The following is a 16,382-nucleotide window of genomic DNA, read 5'->3' on the forward strand; positions in this document are numbered from 1 at the left end:
GCTCAAAAATATCTCGGATGTCGGTTCGTTTGGTCGTACGGTCACGTTGTTCGGTTATTTACGACGAAACTCGAACGGACGCGAAAACGATCCAAATTAAGCGACGAATGGAATTTTTTGCATGGCGATCACTAAAACAAAAATATTTTAGTGTGTACAAAAATTTTGGATGTCCAGATGTGTCCAGAACGTAAGATATGCGCGAAAATGCAAACTTACGCCGTTTATGACACTTTTAGTCCCTGTAAGATCATATAAGCATGTTTTCACACACCGAACCTATCAAAGCTTATTTCTAAGCCATATTTAGGTTATATATGGTATGTTTAACTTATGATCAAGTTCCGGACTGTTCGACACCATACGAATCGGTATAGTTTCGCAGTTTGACACAAATAGTCCCTGCGATCGAATAAACTTGATTTCGGCATACCAAACCATCCAAAACTTATTTCTAAGTTATGTAAAGGTTATTTAAGGTATGTTAAGCCTATGTCACTATTCCGGAGTGTTTGTTGCATTAAACTGGTTATATTTACGCATCAGATCGTGTATAACCTTCCAGAAAGCGACTTAAAGCCCGAAATCGAACAAGAATTGATATGTGCAAATGATACACATATTTTCACAATTCCCAAGTATGAAATACAAAATTTCATTGGTTTGGCATTTGTTTGACGGTCACAGTGACACAGGTGTCACAGTCTCCCCTACTTTAGGAAATTTCGTCCCGAAATTTATTCGTAGGAGTCTGTCTGTGACTTTGTGTCAAATAACCCCTAGAGATATGCAAAGCATAATCCTATCATTTCCTTAACGGACATTCTTCAGAAACGAAAATGAACAGACGGAGTCATTTTCAACAGATGTTTCCTCAGAAACGGAAATGAAAAGGATAATCAGACGGATATTCATTTCCTTCAACGGATATTCTTCAGAAGCGAAAATGAATGGATGATCCATTTTCAACAGATGCTTCCTCAGATTCAGAAATGAAAAGGATATTCAAACGATATTCATTTCCTTCAACGGATATTCTTCAGAAGCGAAAATGAATGGATGATCCATTTTCCTCAACGGATTCTTCATCAGAACAGAAATGAAAAGGATATTCAAACGGATATTCATTTCCTTCAACGGATATTCTTCAGAAGCGAAAATGAATGGATGATCCATTTTCCTCAACGGATTCTTCATCAGAACGGAAATGAAGGATTAAACAAACGGATATTCATTTCCATCAACGGATATTCTTCAGAAGCAAAAATGAATGGTTGATTCATTTTCTTCAACGGATTCTTCATCAGAACGGAAATGAAGGATTAAACAAACGGATATTCATTTCCATCAACGGATATTCTTCAGAAGCGAAAATGAATGGTTGATCCATTTTCTTCAACGGATTCTTCATCAGAACGGAAATGAAGGATTAAACAAACGGATATTCATTTCCATCAACGGATGGAATGTTAGGGGTTTGAACCATCCCCTTAAACAAAAGGAGGTTCAAAGTTTTGTGAGTAATAATAACTTGCAAGTTGTCGCTATTCTAGAGTCGCATGTTCAAGTTGCCAATTTGGATAGAGTTTGTAAAAACGTTTTCAGAAATTGGGATTGGTCATCAAATGGTAGTTTGTGTGATAAGGGTACTCGGGTGATTGTGGGCTGGAATGTGGATAATGTTGATGTTGTGGTGTTGCATGCAACTAATCAAGTTATTCATGTTCAAGTTCGGTTGAAGAAAGATAATGCCATGATAAATGTCTCCTTTGTTTATGCTAGTAACAATGATCAAGAAAGAAAGCAGCTATGGGAATCGTTGAAAATGCATAAAGGGGTGGTTAATTCGAGCCCTTGGCTAATAATGGGAGATTTTAATGAGGCGCTAAATGCTGAAGATAATTGCATGGGGTCATCGTGCATGACTACGGCCATGAAAGACTTCAATGAGTGTGTCAAGAACCTGGAAGTGTTGGATGTTAGAGGCCATGGAATTCATTATACATGGAGTCAAAGTCCGAAGAAAGGTGTTGGTATTCGGAAGAAATTGGACCGGATCATGGCTAATGTTAGTTTTGTGGATAAATTTGTTGATGCTTATGCGGTGTTTCTTCCTAGTGGCATTTCAGATCATTCCCCTGGTTTGCTTAAACTTCAAATGGCTCATAAAAGTAAACCCAAACCTTTTAAATTTACTAATCTTTTGACTCACAAAAAGGAGTTTTTTAGAGTTGGTTTCGAATGGGTGGGCTGCTGAGGTTCAAGGTGTGCCCATGTTCCGAGTTGTTAAGAAGTTACGGGGTCTTAAACAACCGATGAGAAGATTGCTTAGAAAACAAGGGAACATCCACAAAAAGGTGATTGAGTTAAAGGGGGAGTTGGATTCTTTACAACGTAAGGTAGATGCTGATCCTTTTAATTTGTTACTTAAAGAAGCCGAGTCTAGTTGTGTTAACAAATATTTGGAAGCTACTATGGATGAGGAGAGATTTTTGAAGCAAAAAGCTAAACAGAAGTGGCTGGATGTTGGGGATTCAAATTCAGCTTTTTTCCATAATGTTGTGAAATGTCGGAATCATGTTAATAAAATTAGTGTCATTAAAGATACTTCTGGGAATGTTTATGAAGGAGATGAAGTTTCTACTGCATTAGTTAATCATTTTCGAGAATTCCTGGGTTCGAATAGGAGCATGGTTAACCGAGTTAACCAAGATATCTTCTCGGCCACATTAAACCCGATAGTTGCAGATTCTATGTGCAGACAAGTGACCCCGGAAGAAGTTAAAGCTGCTATTTTTTCGATAAATGAAAACAAGGCTCCAGGGCCTGATGGTTACACGTCCGAATTCTTTAAGAAATCGTGGCCGATTGTTGGTGAAGAGGTAACAATTGCAATTATTGATTTTTTTGAGTCGGGGAGATTGCTTCAGGAGATAAATCACACGTTTCTAGCTTTAATTCCTAAAGTCTTGACCCCGGGAACTGTAACCGATTACAGACCAATATCGTGCTGTAATGTGGTGTATAAAGGTATTAGTAAGATTATCACCAGCAGGATTCTTGAAGGGTTAGACAGCATTATAAGTGAAAATCAATCAGCGTTCGTGCCGGGAAGAAGGATATCAGATAATATCATGTTGACTCAGGAGTTGATGCACAACTATCATCGACAAGTCGGGCCTCCCAGATGTGCCATGAAAGTGGACATTCAAAAAGCATATGATACGGTTGATTGGAGATTTTTACGTGATATTTTGCATGGGTTTGGGTTTCGTCAACGATTTATATTGTGGATTATGGAATGCATTACGAACACGTCGTTTTCCATAAGTGTTAATGGAAATATTTACGGATATTTCAAAGGAAAGCGTGGTTTGCGTCAAGGGGATCCAATGTCTCCGTATTTGTTCACTATGGTCATGGAAGTTCTTACGCTAATGCTCACCAAAGCTGCTACCTTTGATCCCTCTTTTAGGTTTCATAACAAATGTGAGAAGCAGATGATAATTAATGTGTGCTTTGCGGATGATCTATTCTTGTTTGCTAGAGGTGACTCGGGCTCGGTTAAAGTTATTATGAAATCGCTAAAGGATTTTGAGGAGGTGTCTGGGTTGGTTCCTAGCAATGCAAAAAGCTCTGTCTTTTTTTGCAATATTCCTTTATCTACAAGGACTAGGATCGCTGAATTGGTGCCTTTCGAAGAAGGGCAACTACCTATTAGATATTTGGGAGTGCCTTTGCTCGCTTCGCGATTGTCAGCTAGAGATTGCAAGGCTTTGGTGGAACGCATGTCGAAACGAATAAATGACTGACATCCGATTGTCAGTTTTAACAAGAGTTTATTACAAGTGAGGGGTGGAGTGAAAAATGGCTTTTCTCTGGTCCCTTAGGCGATTTTGGCGACTACTCAAGAAACCCTAGTTTGCTTCGTTCGTTCCTACTGATCTTCTTCTTGATTGATTTCGGTTAGCAAGTGGGGTGTTGTCGTTCCTTCTGAGTAAGGATACTAGACTTCACCGTGTTTTCTAATCGTTTGACGTCGGGTTTAAGGTTATTTTTTTCTTTCGTTTTTTCTGCTAGGGTTTGTCGCCGGATCGTTTGGTTCTTGTTATTTCTCTTTCTTTTTTGCACGTTGCATGGTTCTAGATCTTGTTTGTCATGGATTCTAAGCAGTTCAAGCAATCGGATATGGATGCTAGACTTGTTAAACCGCCGGATATATTGAGCGCCTCGTTAAACCCTAATAAGGGTTTTCAGGTGGCTAATGAAAACGCTGATGCAACTCCGGGTTCAACGCAAGGCACTGCTCCGATACGTGGAATTGGATTACGGGTCACAAACATTGAAGGTAATACATTGCTGCCAAGGAGGGGATTATATTCCACGAATAATCCATCGATCCTTGATGGGTTGGAGGCAATATCTTTACCTGTGGAGAATATGTTTGCTGCTGGAGGATCGTCGTCGAGGGCTGCTACGGGTCAACCTGATACTGTGCATGATGAGCCTTTTTGGGATACTTATAAGGCAGAAGAACCAGTCTCGTATGCTGAAAAAGTGCAGTCAAATCGGAGGAAAACAGAGGTAAATTTCAGACTTATGGAACCAGTTGAGACAAGGGAGGGTGCGGACATTGTTATTCCTAAAGAAGTTGTCAAGCAGGTTCAAGATAAGTTTGAGAACGTGTTATATGGTTACTTTCTTGGAAATAGATTACCGTTTCCAGTAGTTGAATATTATGCAAAGAATGTCTGGGCCAAGTATGGATTTGTTAAACTCATGATGAACTCAGATGGATTCTTTTTCTTTAAATTTGATTCTAAAGATGGTATGACGAAGGTGTTGGAAGGAGGGCCATGGCTTATTCGTAAAGTTCCTTTATTTTTGAATGTGTGGTCGCCTAAGGTTAGTCTAAAGAAAGATGGGATTAAAAATGTTCCAGTATGGGTTAAGTTGCACAACGTTCCAATTTCAGTGTACACGGGTGATGGTTTGAGTCTGCTAGCATCCAAACTAGGGGTTCCAAAAAGATTGGATTCTTACACTGCTGATATGTGTGTTGAGAATTGGGGTAGGAGTAGTTATGCGCGAGCCATGATTGAAGTCAGTGCGGATAAAGATCTTAAAGACCATATTATCCTAGCTATTCCAAAGATGGATGAGGAGGGGTATATAACTGAACGTGTAAAGGTTGAATATGAATGGAAACCCCTTCGGTGTGCGACATGTTGTTTATTTGGGCATGATGAGAATACGTGCAGTAAGGTGGATAGGGGTAAACTTAAACAGGTAGTCGTTGATGATGAAGGATTTGTTACGGATAGGAGGAGGGTAGCGAAGCGGTCATATCTGCAAAAGAAACAAAAACCCAAAGTGATTTATCGGCCCAAGCTGAATACGATTGGGGCAAGTACATCGGGCACAAAGGAGGATAAAATAGAAAATGCTGTGTCAACTTCTTCAGGCGCAAAAGGGTCGGGTACATTCAATGTAAAAATTTCGAATGCCTTTGATGTCCTTGATTCAGCAGAGGGGGATGGATATGAGAGTAGACCGGGTAATTCACATAACAAGGATAAAAAAGGTGGTGATACGGTGCATGAAATAGACGAGATTTTAGACGAGATTCCAACGGAGATGTCAAAATTTATGAGGAATGCGAATCAGGATACTCAAGCTGAGGGGGCAAGCACTCCCGGTCACATCGGTTTGAATGGATAGTATTATGTCCTGGAACATAAGGGGATTGAACCGTCCCCTGAAACAAAGTGAGGTTCGTGTTCTAGTAGCTGAAAATAATTTAAAAGTTTGTGCTATCTTAGAGTCTCATGTTGATGTTACGAAACTGGTTAAAGTTTGCAAAAATGTGTTTAGAAAATGGAATTGGACTTCAAATGGTGGTCAATGTAGTCGAGGCACTAGAATTATCTTGGGTTGGGATACGGATTCAGTAGATCTTATGGTCTTGGCTCAATCGGACCAAGTCATACATGTTCAATTGATTTTCAAGGCTAATGGGAAAGTTCTCTTTGGTTCGTTTGTGTATGCCGAAAATAAGTATCAGGAACGGAGGGCCCTATGGGATGATCTTTGTAAGCATAATAGTCTGTGTTATGATAAGCCCTGGTTCGTGATGGGGGATTTTAACACCACTCTTTATCATGAAGACTCGCTTTATGGGCCGTCGAAGCATACTATTAGTATGAGGGAGTTTAATGATTGTATCCAGAAGGTGGAGCTGCTTGATATCAAAGGCCACGGCCTTCACTATACTTGGACCCAAAAACCAAAAAATGGCATCGGACTCTTGAAAAAGATCGATCGAGTAATGGGTAATCTTAAGTTCCTCGAGAGTTTTCCAGACGCTTATGCCTTGTTCCAGCCGTATAGAGTGTCTGATCACTCTCCATGCATTTTAAAGACGAACAATAGTGTGGCTAAACGGGCTAAACCGTTCAAGTTTCCTAACTTTATTACCGCTAAACCTGAGTTTAGAAAGTATGTGGTTCAGGAATGGTCGAAGAGCATTGATGGTGTTCATATGTTTTCGGTTATGAAGAAACTAAGGAACCTTAAGCCGTATATGAGAAGAATTTTGTTTGATCAGGGGAATCTCCATACAAAGGTGACTGAGTTGAGGAAAAAATTGGACGACATCCAGATGATGATTGATAAAGACCCTCTTGATGCTAGTTTACGGCAAATGGAGGTTCAATGTCTTCATGAGTTTCAATCAGCGGCATATGATGAGGAGAGCTTTCTGAAACAAAAGTCTAAGGTGGAATGGTTATGTGCTGGTGATTCGAATACAAGTTTCTTTCATAATATGGTGAAAAGCAGGAATGCAAGATGTAAAATTCATAGTATTCTGGATGCTTCGGGTAATCGGTATGATGGAGATGGTGTTGTGAATGCGTTGGTTTCTCATTATTCTAATTTTTTGGGTGTGGAATACCCGGTTGAATCGGTAAGCTTGGAGGATGTCTTCACCAATGTTCTCTCGGCTAATGTTGCGGGTTATATGGTGCGTCAGGTTACCCGTGAGGAGGTTAAGCAGGCTATGTTTAGCATTAGTGAAAATAAAGCCCCAGGCCCTGATGGGTACACTTCAGCGTTTTTTAAGCATGCATGGGATATTGTGGGTGACGAGGTTACTAATGCGGTGTTGGATTTCTTTGATAATGGTCAACTGTTGAAACAAATAAATCATGCGATTCTGGCATTGATTCCTAAGAAAGATACGGCGGATTCAGTTTTGGACTATCGTCCAATCTCTTGTTGCAATGTTCTGTACAAGTGCATAAGTAAGATTATTACGGATAGAATAAAGGGTAGCCTGGAGTCGCTTGTGGGGATTAACCAATCCGCCTTTGTGCCGGGTAGGAAAATATCTGATAATATCCTTCTCACTCAAGAGCTCATGCACAACTACCATTTAAATAGAGGTCCTCCGAGATGTGCTTTTAAGATTGATATTCAGAAAGCTTATGACACGGTAAATTGGAGTTTTTTGGAGATAGTTCTTCAGCGGTTTGGTTTTCATAATAAGATGGTTAAGTGGATCATGACATGTGTAACCACGGCTTCGTATTCGGTCAGTATTAATGGTGATATCCACGGTTACTTCCCGGGGAAACGTGGCCTTCGTCAAGGGGATCCCATGTCGCCTTACTTATTCACGCTTATCATGGAGGTGCTCTCTTTATTACTTCAAAAGGCGGCGGAATCTTCGTTTAAATTTCATGCTCACTGTGCTAAGCAGAAAATCATTAACGTCTCATTTGCGGACGATTTGTTTATCTTTGTAAATGGTGACATCAGCTCGGTTAACAAGGTTAAAAATGCTCTTGAGTTGTTCACTAGTATATCCGGCTTAGTTCCGAGCCCTTCAAAGAGCACGGTTTTCATGTGCAACGTTCCTCCATCGGTTCGTCAGCAGATTCTGAGTGTTATGCCTTTTCAACAAGGTAATCTTCCTGTTCGGTATCTTGGGGTTCCGCTTATTACCACTAGGCTGAATTTTAAGGATTGCAAAATCCTTGTTGATCGGTTGGAACATAAAATCACGAGCTGGATGAATAAATCTCTGTCATTTGCGGGTCGGCTCCAACTTATAAATTCGGTCCTCTCCTCAATGCACATATACTGGGCCTCCGTTTTTATTATTCCTGTTCGTATCATTCATGATCTAGAGAAAAGAATCCGAAGATTTTTATGGAATGCGGGAACTGATAGTAGAGTTCGAGCGAAAGTGGCTTGGAAGGATGTTTGTTTACCCAAAAAGGAAGGTGGTTTAGGCATTCGTAGTATTGCCGATGTCAATAAAGCTTTAATTACCAATCATATATGGAGTATTATCACTAAACGGAAATCTTTATGGGTAAGTTGGATTCACTCTTATAAGCTGAAAGGCAAGTCTTTTTGGGATATTCCGAGTCGAGGAAACATGAGCTGGGGGTGGAGGAAAATCCTCTCCATTCGTGAGTTGGTTCGACCGCATGTTTGGTTTACTATTCGAAGTGGGACTCAAACAAATGCATGGAGTGATAATTGGAGTGAATACAGCCCGCTTAGATCCTTTATTACGCCGAGACACATTGCCAATGCAGGTTTTAACCTACAGTCTTCTGTTGCGGATCTGATTGATGATCACTCTCAATGGAAATGGCCTCAAGCTTGGAATGACTTGTACCCGGTTTTAATTAACTTACCGGTTCCGACTCTAGATCAAAATATGGAGGATAGAATCAGTTGGAAGGATCGGGAAGGAAACAAGTGTAGCTTCGGATCTGGGGTGGTGTGGGATTCTATACGCAACAGGGATGGAATCGTTTCGTGGGCAAACATGGTGTGGTTCGCTCAATGTATACCGAGACATTCGTTTCATATGTGGCTTGTGTGCAAAGATAAGCTAAAGACGCAAGACAGATTGGCGGCATGGGAAGCAGGAAGCGAAACTAACTTAAGGTTAATGTGTTGTCCTCTTTGCAGGTACGGCCGGGACTCGCGTGATCATCTTTTCTTTCAATGTTCCTATGCGTCTAAAATTTGGAACAATGTAAAGACAATGGTGGATTTGGATAGTGTGTCTGACCAATGGAGCTCTATTATGGTATGGATGGCTCAATATGCTGATTCGAAGACGTTGGTTCATGTTATTTGCAAGATTCTTATAGCAGCATCTTCGTATTTTATTTGGCAAGAGAGAAACAACCGATTATTTTCTCAAAATTGCCGAACTCCCGAACAGGTGGCGCAGGTGATACTTCATACGGTCCGGTTAAAAGTGATGGGGTTCAAAAAGGACAGCAATCCGGGGAACAGGAGAGTTTTCGAGAAATGGAAGATCTCTACAGAGAATCAGCTAAATGATCCAGGCTAAATGAATTAACTAGAGTCTTGAGTTGTCTAGTTTAGTTGTGGCCGTTTTTGGTTTTGTTGTTCTGGGTTGTTTCTGTAGTTGGTTGTGTTTGTTTTTGGACTGCCTAGACTTGGTATGCCAAGTCTAGTAGTGTGTGCCAATTCTTGTCACACCCTGTTTTGTTTTTTGATGATATATAAAATTCACCGGGGTAACCCTTTACCCAAAAAAAAAAAAAAAAAAAACGAATAAATGACTGGAAAAACAGATTTCTTTCATTCGCGGGTAGATTGCAACTGGTGCTATCGGTCCTGTCTGCGATTCATGTGTATTGGGCATCGGTATTTATTTTGCCGGTCAGTATTATAAAAGAGTTGGAAAATAACATGAAAAGATTTCTTTGGGGGCAGAGTATGGGGTCTAAAAGCAAAGCAAAAGTGGCTTGGAAAGAGGTTTGTATGCCGAAGTCGGAAGGTGGTTTAGGCGTCAGAAGGATCGTGGATGTAAACAAGTCTCTAATGGCGTATCACATCTATAGTATCGTTTCTGGCAGGAAATCATTATGGACGAAGTGGGTGACTTTGTATAGACTTCGGGGTCGAAGTTTGTGGGATATTCCGGTTCAACCTAGCTCCCCATGGGGCTGGAAAAAATTGTTGAACTGTAGGAATGGGATTCGGGATCACATATGGGTTAAGATTGGTAATGGTCAAAGCACTTCGTTGTGGTTTGACAAATGGTCAAGTGATTGCCCATTGCAGCATCTAGTTACGCCGCGTCAAATGGCCCGTCATGGTTTTACGATCAAATCTAAAGTGACAGAGGCTTTTATTGATGGCAGATGGGAATGGCCAGAAGAGTGGAGAAATGAGTATCCGGTTTTGTTTCAGCTTCGTCCTCTATCTATATCGGATATGCAGGACAGAAGATTATGGATGAACTCGGATGGCAAGCTGGTTCCTTTCACATCGAAAGAAGTGTGGAATGTTGTTCGGACTCGTGATCAACCAAAGTTATGGTCGAAAGTGGTATGGTCGTCGTTTAATATTCCAAAGCATTCGTTCATGTGCTGGCTTATTTTTAAGAAAAAGCTTTGGACTCAAGACCGGATTATGAGGTGGAATCAGTTAGTTACGGGATCTATGAATCTGATGTGCTGTTTGTTATGCCAATCAGATTTAGAAACGCATGAACATCTGTTTTTTGAATGCTCGTATTCGAAATCAGTGTGGCATAAAGTAAGGCATAAAGTTGAGATGAACTCGGTTAAAGAGTCTTGGGAGGAGATTTCAGCTTCGTTGATTACGAAAGCAAACTCGAAATCGGTTTTTGCTGTTGCGAGTAGATTGGTGGTGGCAGCCGCGGCGTATTGTATTTGGAGTGAACGTAACGCGCGATTTTTCAGTAACCGGTTGAGACCTCCGGAACACCTGGCTGATAGAATCGTTAGTACGGTTAGAACAAAGTTATTCTCATTCAGGTATAAGCAAACCTCAAATGTCAAGCGTTTTATGGAAGCGTGGAAGTTGGATAAAGCAGATTTTTTGGAAGAAGACTGAAGATCAGCGAGTTTTTATTTCGTTTGATGTTTTTGGTTGTGTTATGTGGTTGTTTTCTTGTTGCACTCTTTAGTGGTATGTCACTAAGAGAACTAGAGGGTATTTTCAGCCTTCTACTTGTTTGATTTGGATATGTTATAAAATCACCGGGGTAACCCTTTACCCAAAAAAAAAAAAAAAAAAAATATTCTTTCAGAAGTGAAAAATGAGTAGCTAGTTCATTTTTCTTCAACGGGTGCTTCATCAGAATTGGAAATGAACAAGGTTCACTCAAGGCACATGACAAAACTCGCTGTGGTTTCTGTGCACTAAATTCCATAATTATGTAGGCCTCCATAATTACGTAATTCCTTGCACAGTCTGCACAGTTCATTTCATAATGTGTAGGGGAAGAAAAATCAAACTTGTGATGAGTGTGGCTAGACTACCATAGGGTCCTTTTAATTAGATCAACAAAAGATCTCTTTAATTAGACCACTCAAGGAGTCTTTTCAGCTATATCATCACATGATATTCCTAACCAGAATTTTGGATCAATCTGTTTAACTAGACCACTCAAGGGGTCTAATTATGGAATAGTACTTCATAACCCAAGGGACTCAACTCCAACGTAGAAGTCCATTAAGGATTTAAGATAGTACCTTTGGATATCCTACTATGAATCCCTTATACGAAGATATGGAAGATTCTACGAGGATTTGGATAACAAAATTGGATCACAAAAACATAAAAGGGAGAACATAAGCATATAATCACATAATTGTTTAATTTGGCCTTTAAATTGTTATCTTTGAACGCGGATACTTAAAGCATACCAGGAATCCAATCCGTGGATTTCATTTGGCACTTTAATCATTTTCAAGAATCTATCTATGAAGATAGGAAAATCTTAATAGGAATTCGGCTTTGTCCTTATTGAATTGTAATGTACGTATTGAATCATACAAAGAATTCAATTAAGGGCTCCGATGAACGATACCCATCCACAAGGATCTAATTATGAGGATAGAAAGATCCTATTTTGGAATTTGGAATTTTGTGTAACGAGAGGTGTTCCGACACCTAGCACTAGGCGTGCTTTAAGTCGATACACAAGGTAGAAAGTTCATGAGGTTGAGGCGCTAGATATGCCAAGGCGACATATGAAGCAGGATTTGAAGATTTGAACAACAGCAGGGTTTATAACAGCTTTGCTTTGGATTGCAAAGCGGCACCTGTTAATCAAATGTCCCCATCGTCCACCGTGGGTACACTTGAAACAAGGTATTTGATTCGGATGATGACGGCTACATTGATTTCACCAAGGAGCAGTTCCCTTACACGGTTCCATCCCTGAGGCGAGTCATGGTGATAGCTAAAACAACGGTCCTCTGGAGTATGACGCCTATTTGCTGGGTAACTGCAGCACCTAGTTCGGACATTTGAGTGTTGTTGCGATGAAGAGGCATCTTGAAGACAATGGAAGGCATAGGAGGAAACAAACGAAAGATAGTCAAAAGAGAATGACAATGCATGAAGATTGCGGCCATTTGTTTGTTACCAAAGGCAAACAAATGAGACAGTGACTAATCAAAGTAAGCGGTTCAATATAATGTATCGCGAAGACATGCTTGCCTATAAGTGGACACTCACCCCAAGAGTTCCCAGGTAAGAGTGACTGGTCCGATACTGCGGATTTGTACGAACACTCTAGCCTTAGACAGAAGACCCAGGGTACAGGCATCCACTCTTCCAGTTTGCACGTGTTCACATTATTTAGACCCAAACTTTGACGAGTTTGAAAACTCAAAAGGCACTAAGCCAAATATGAGTCAAACTGGAAGGGTTCAAAACCTTATAATAAATCATCCTAGAACAGATGATTAGTTTTCAAGGCAGATCAAATTTATGTTCTTATTGTGGTTGTCACTTAAGGATAAGTGACGGTATTGTTTTATGACTAAACGCAAGTAAACTCGCGTTAGGGTCCTAGGAAGGTTATAGTCTAGGTCAAAGCATTACTAATAACCTAATTCCCTATAACCATTGGCTCTGATACCAACTTTTCTGTCACACCCTGACCACGTAAAACAACAAAACGTGGCGGAAACGTCGGGGAGTGTTATAACAGAATCATTGTTTCACAACCATGGAATAAATAGTTTCGTTTTATTGAATTATTGAACTAAATGTTTTGATACAAATTAGATAAATACAACTATTATCCTCCAAGAGACGATCCTGATCGTGGTTAGTATCTAAGGAATCCGATTCTCCTTAATCGTTTCTTTAGTTCTAATCATGTGAAGTCAGATTAGGGTTTGTGTTCTTGGGATCCGTTTTTGTTGAAGATTAGCGGCTGTTTTCTTTAAATTCTTGACTAGGGTTCCGTATCCAAGTGGGGCTGACAAAGACAGTGTGAGTTTTACGAGGCTGCATTAACTACTTTGTCTGATTGTTCCCTTGTTCGAGGTTGTCATTTACGGCGGCTAGGGTTTTTCTTTGTGACAAAGACAGTTTGTGCTTTTCATTAATTTTCTTTGTCTGTTTCTCTGTTCCATTGACCGAGGTTTTGGCTGCTAGGGTTTTTCTCTTTGTCAACCATATTTTGTTTTATCCCAGCCGCCATTCATATTACATATTATAGTTTAATCAGGTTGCTTTACATCTGATTCGTGGTTGATCTTGTACAATTTTCGGGTGACGGCTGCTAGGGTTCTTCAAAATCTGCTCGTATTCAGTTTAGGGTATCCATGGTTGAAGGTAAAACCGATAATATGTCTACTAAAGATGATCATGCTAACAGTTCTGCTGGAAACTATCAGGCTACTCATGGGAAGCCGTCTTTGTCATTTGATGAAATTGCTGCACGTTTCATTGAAGTAGATGGGAACACTTTCCGGCCTAAGCGTGGTGTAACGAGTTCAACACAAAGTGACCCCAAGGCTACCAACATAATCGATGAGCTTACCAAGGTAACAGTTCCGGTTCGGTTTGAAAGTCGGGATGGTGGAAAGGCTGAGAATTTTTGGGAGTACCCTAGCAGGCTTACGCCAAATCCAGACCTTGTTGGAGCATTTTCTGCGGCTGATAAACAAAAACAAACAGGTCCTGGCTCTCCGGTACAGCTTTCATTTGCGAATATTGTGAAGGATACTAAAGAGAAAGCTAAGGTGAACTTTAGGGTGCTGGAATCGAATGAGGCTGTTGATGGAGCTGATGTTGTCATTCCTCTCTATCTTCAGTTAAACAAGTCTCTGACAGGTATGCTAATACCTTGTATGGTTATTTTCTGGGTAAACGGCTAGCTTTTCCTGTTGTTGATTTCTATGCAAAGAACAATTGGGCAAAGTATGGATTGTCAAGAATTATGATGAATGCTCACGGGTTCTTCTTCTTTAAGTTCACAACGAAAGAAGGGATGGATCAAATGTTAGAGGATGGTCCGTGGATGATTAGAAACGTTCCAATCATTTTGAAAGAATGGTCAGCCTCTATCAAGTTGGTAAAAGAGGATTTAAAAGCGATCCCAGTTTGGGTCAAGATGCATGATGTGCCGTTAGCGGCTTTTACTGAGGATGGGCTCAGTTTACTTGCTTCTAAGATTGGGGTACCTTTAATGTTAGATTCGTATACGGCTACAATGTGTGCGGAATCTTGGGGAAGAAGCAGCTATGCTAGAGCTCTTATTGAAGTCCAGGCAGGAGTTGAGTTAAAGAAGAGTGTTACGGTAGCAATTCCTTCTTTGGATGGTCTTAGTCACTCGAAGGTGGAGGTTAAAATTGAGTATGATTGGGAGCCGTTAAGATGTTCTTCTTGTTGTGTCTTCGGTCATGAGGATCACTCGTGTCCTCAGAACCAGCAGGAAAATTCGACTGGGGATACTGAGAAGAAGGATAAGGATGATTTTCAGGTGGTAGGAGCCAAAAAGAAGAAACAATATAATCAAGGGCTTCATATGAAAAACCAGAAGCCAAAGGTAGTTTACAGGCCAGTTGTCAACCCTAAACCGAAATCGTCATCAAAGACTCCGGTTCAGAATCCGGTTTCAACGTCTAACCCGTTTGACATTCTAAAGGACGATAATGGTAATCAGGGAGGTACTAATGTGGGTCGAGTGGAGAAGAAACGGTCAAGTGACAGGGAGGAATCGGATGAGGAAGTGGTGGAGGAAATCTACAATGAAACGAGTAAATTTATGACATCGGGTATTCATCTTTCCTCTTCCTCTTTGAAAGCAGGGGCAAGCACCTCTTCTTCCAAGTTATTTAATGGATAGGCTGGCTGCTTTTCGTCTGAAGGGGCTGCTGTTCTGCGGCTACTTTATATTTGATGATGGTGGTTGAGGATTGTGTTTGTGTGTTTTGCATTATTTTGTCTACTAGATGTCGTGTCATGATGTATAGTAGACTAGGTAATGGGGTATCATGGGTTTTTTGTTTTTTTTATTGTTTTACATATATAGGGCATGTCCTGTATATGAATTAGTGTGGAACACATCCTCACTACTTGTACTTATTTGCGGTTGCATTTTAATAGATTCACCGGGGTAACCCTTTACCCAAAAAAACTATTATCCTCCAAGTTTTAAAGTCGCTAAGGCCTTGTCCATTCCTATGTGAGAATACACCAATATCATCATCAAATGCCATCAACTAATGTACCTGAAACACATGTGAAAATAGGTACGTCAGCATAAAAATGCCGGCGAGTACATAGGTTTTGTATGAGTTTCAGATTCATGGCTCGTTTTACATATTGCAATACTTATTTAAAAACCTTGTTTTGAAAAGTATAGTATTGCGACATAAATAACCAACTCAAATCAAATTGGTTATATTTTATAAAAATCTCGTAGCCATGATTCTTAACCCCAAAACATTTGTTTAATTAAATCCAGATTTGTAAATCGTTTATGGAATAAAACTCGAATAGTATAATATATTGTTGGAAAACCTTGTATTACAACTTTGTTTTGTTTACGATTGCCCAAGTGATCTAGATAACGCAACGATATATAATGTATTAAAAGCACTTATATATAGGAAGTACCAGCGGCGTATCCACCATGCTTTTAACACATTATACCCGCCCCGTTACCTAATCACTTCCCTAACCCAACGGTTCAAACAGATTCAAACAGTTCGTGTCAATCAACGGTTACAAACGGTTCACATAGTCAAATAGTCACTAACGGTTCACATAGTCAAATGGTTACAAACGGTTCACATAATCCAACGGATCATCTAGTCAACGGTTATAAACGGTTCACATAATCAATGGTTACTAACGGTTCACATAGTCAAATGGTTACCAACGGTTCATATGATCAAATGGTTACAACGGTTCAAATGATCATATGGTTACAACGGTTCAAAATGTAAAACAATGTGTCCATATGCTGGATGAGCATATGCGACAAAATGTAGTATATGGAAATCAATGTGCTAGCATGTTAAGTGAACATACATAGCAAAACATAA

This window comes from Helianthus annuus, chromosome 10 (genome assembly GCF_002127325.2).
Source record: "Helianthus annuus cultivar XRQ/B chromosome 10, HanXRQr2.0-SUNRISE, whole genome shotgun sequence".
Classification (NCBI taxonomy): Eukaryota; Viridiplantae; Streptophyta; class Magnoliopsida; order Asterales; family Asteraceae; genus Helianthus; species Helianthus annuus.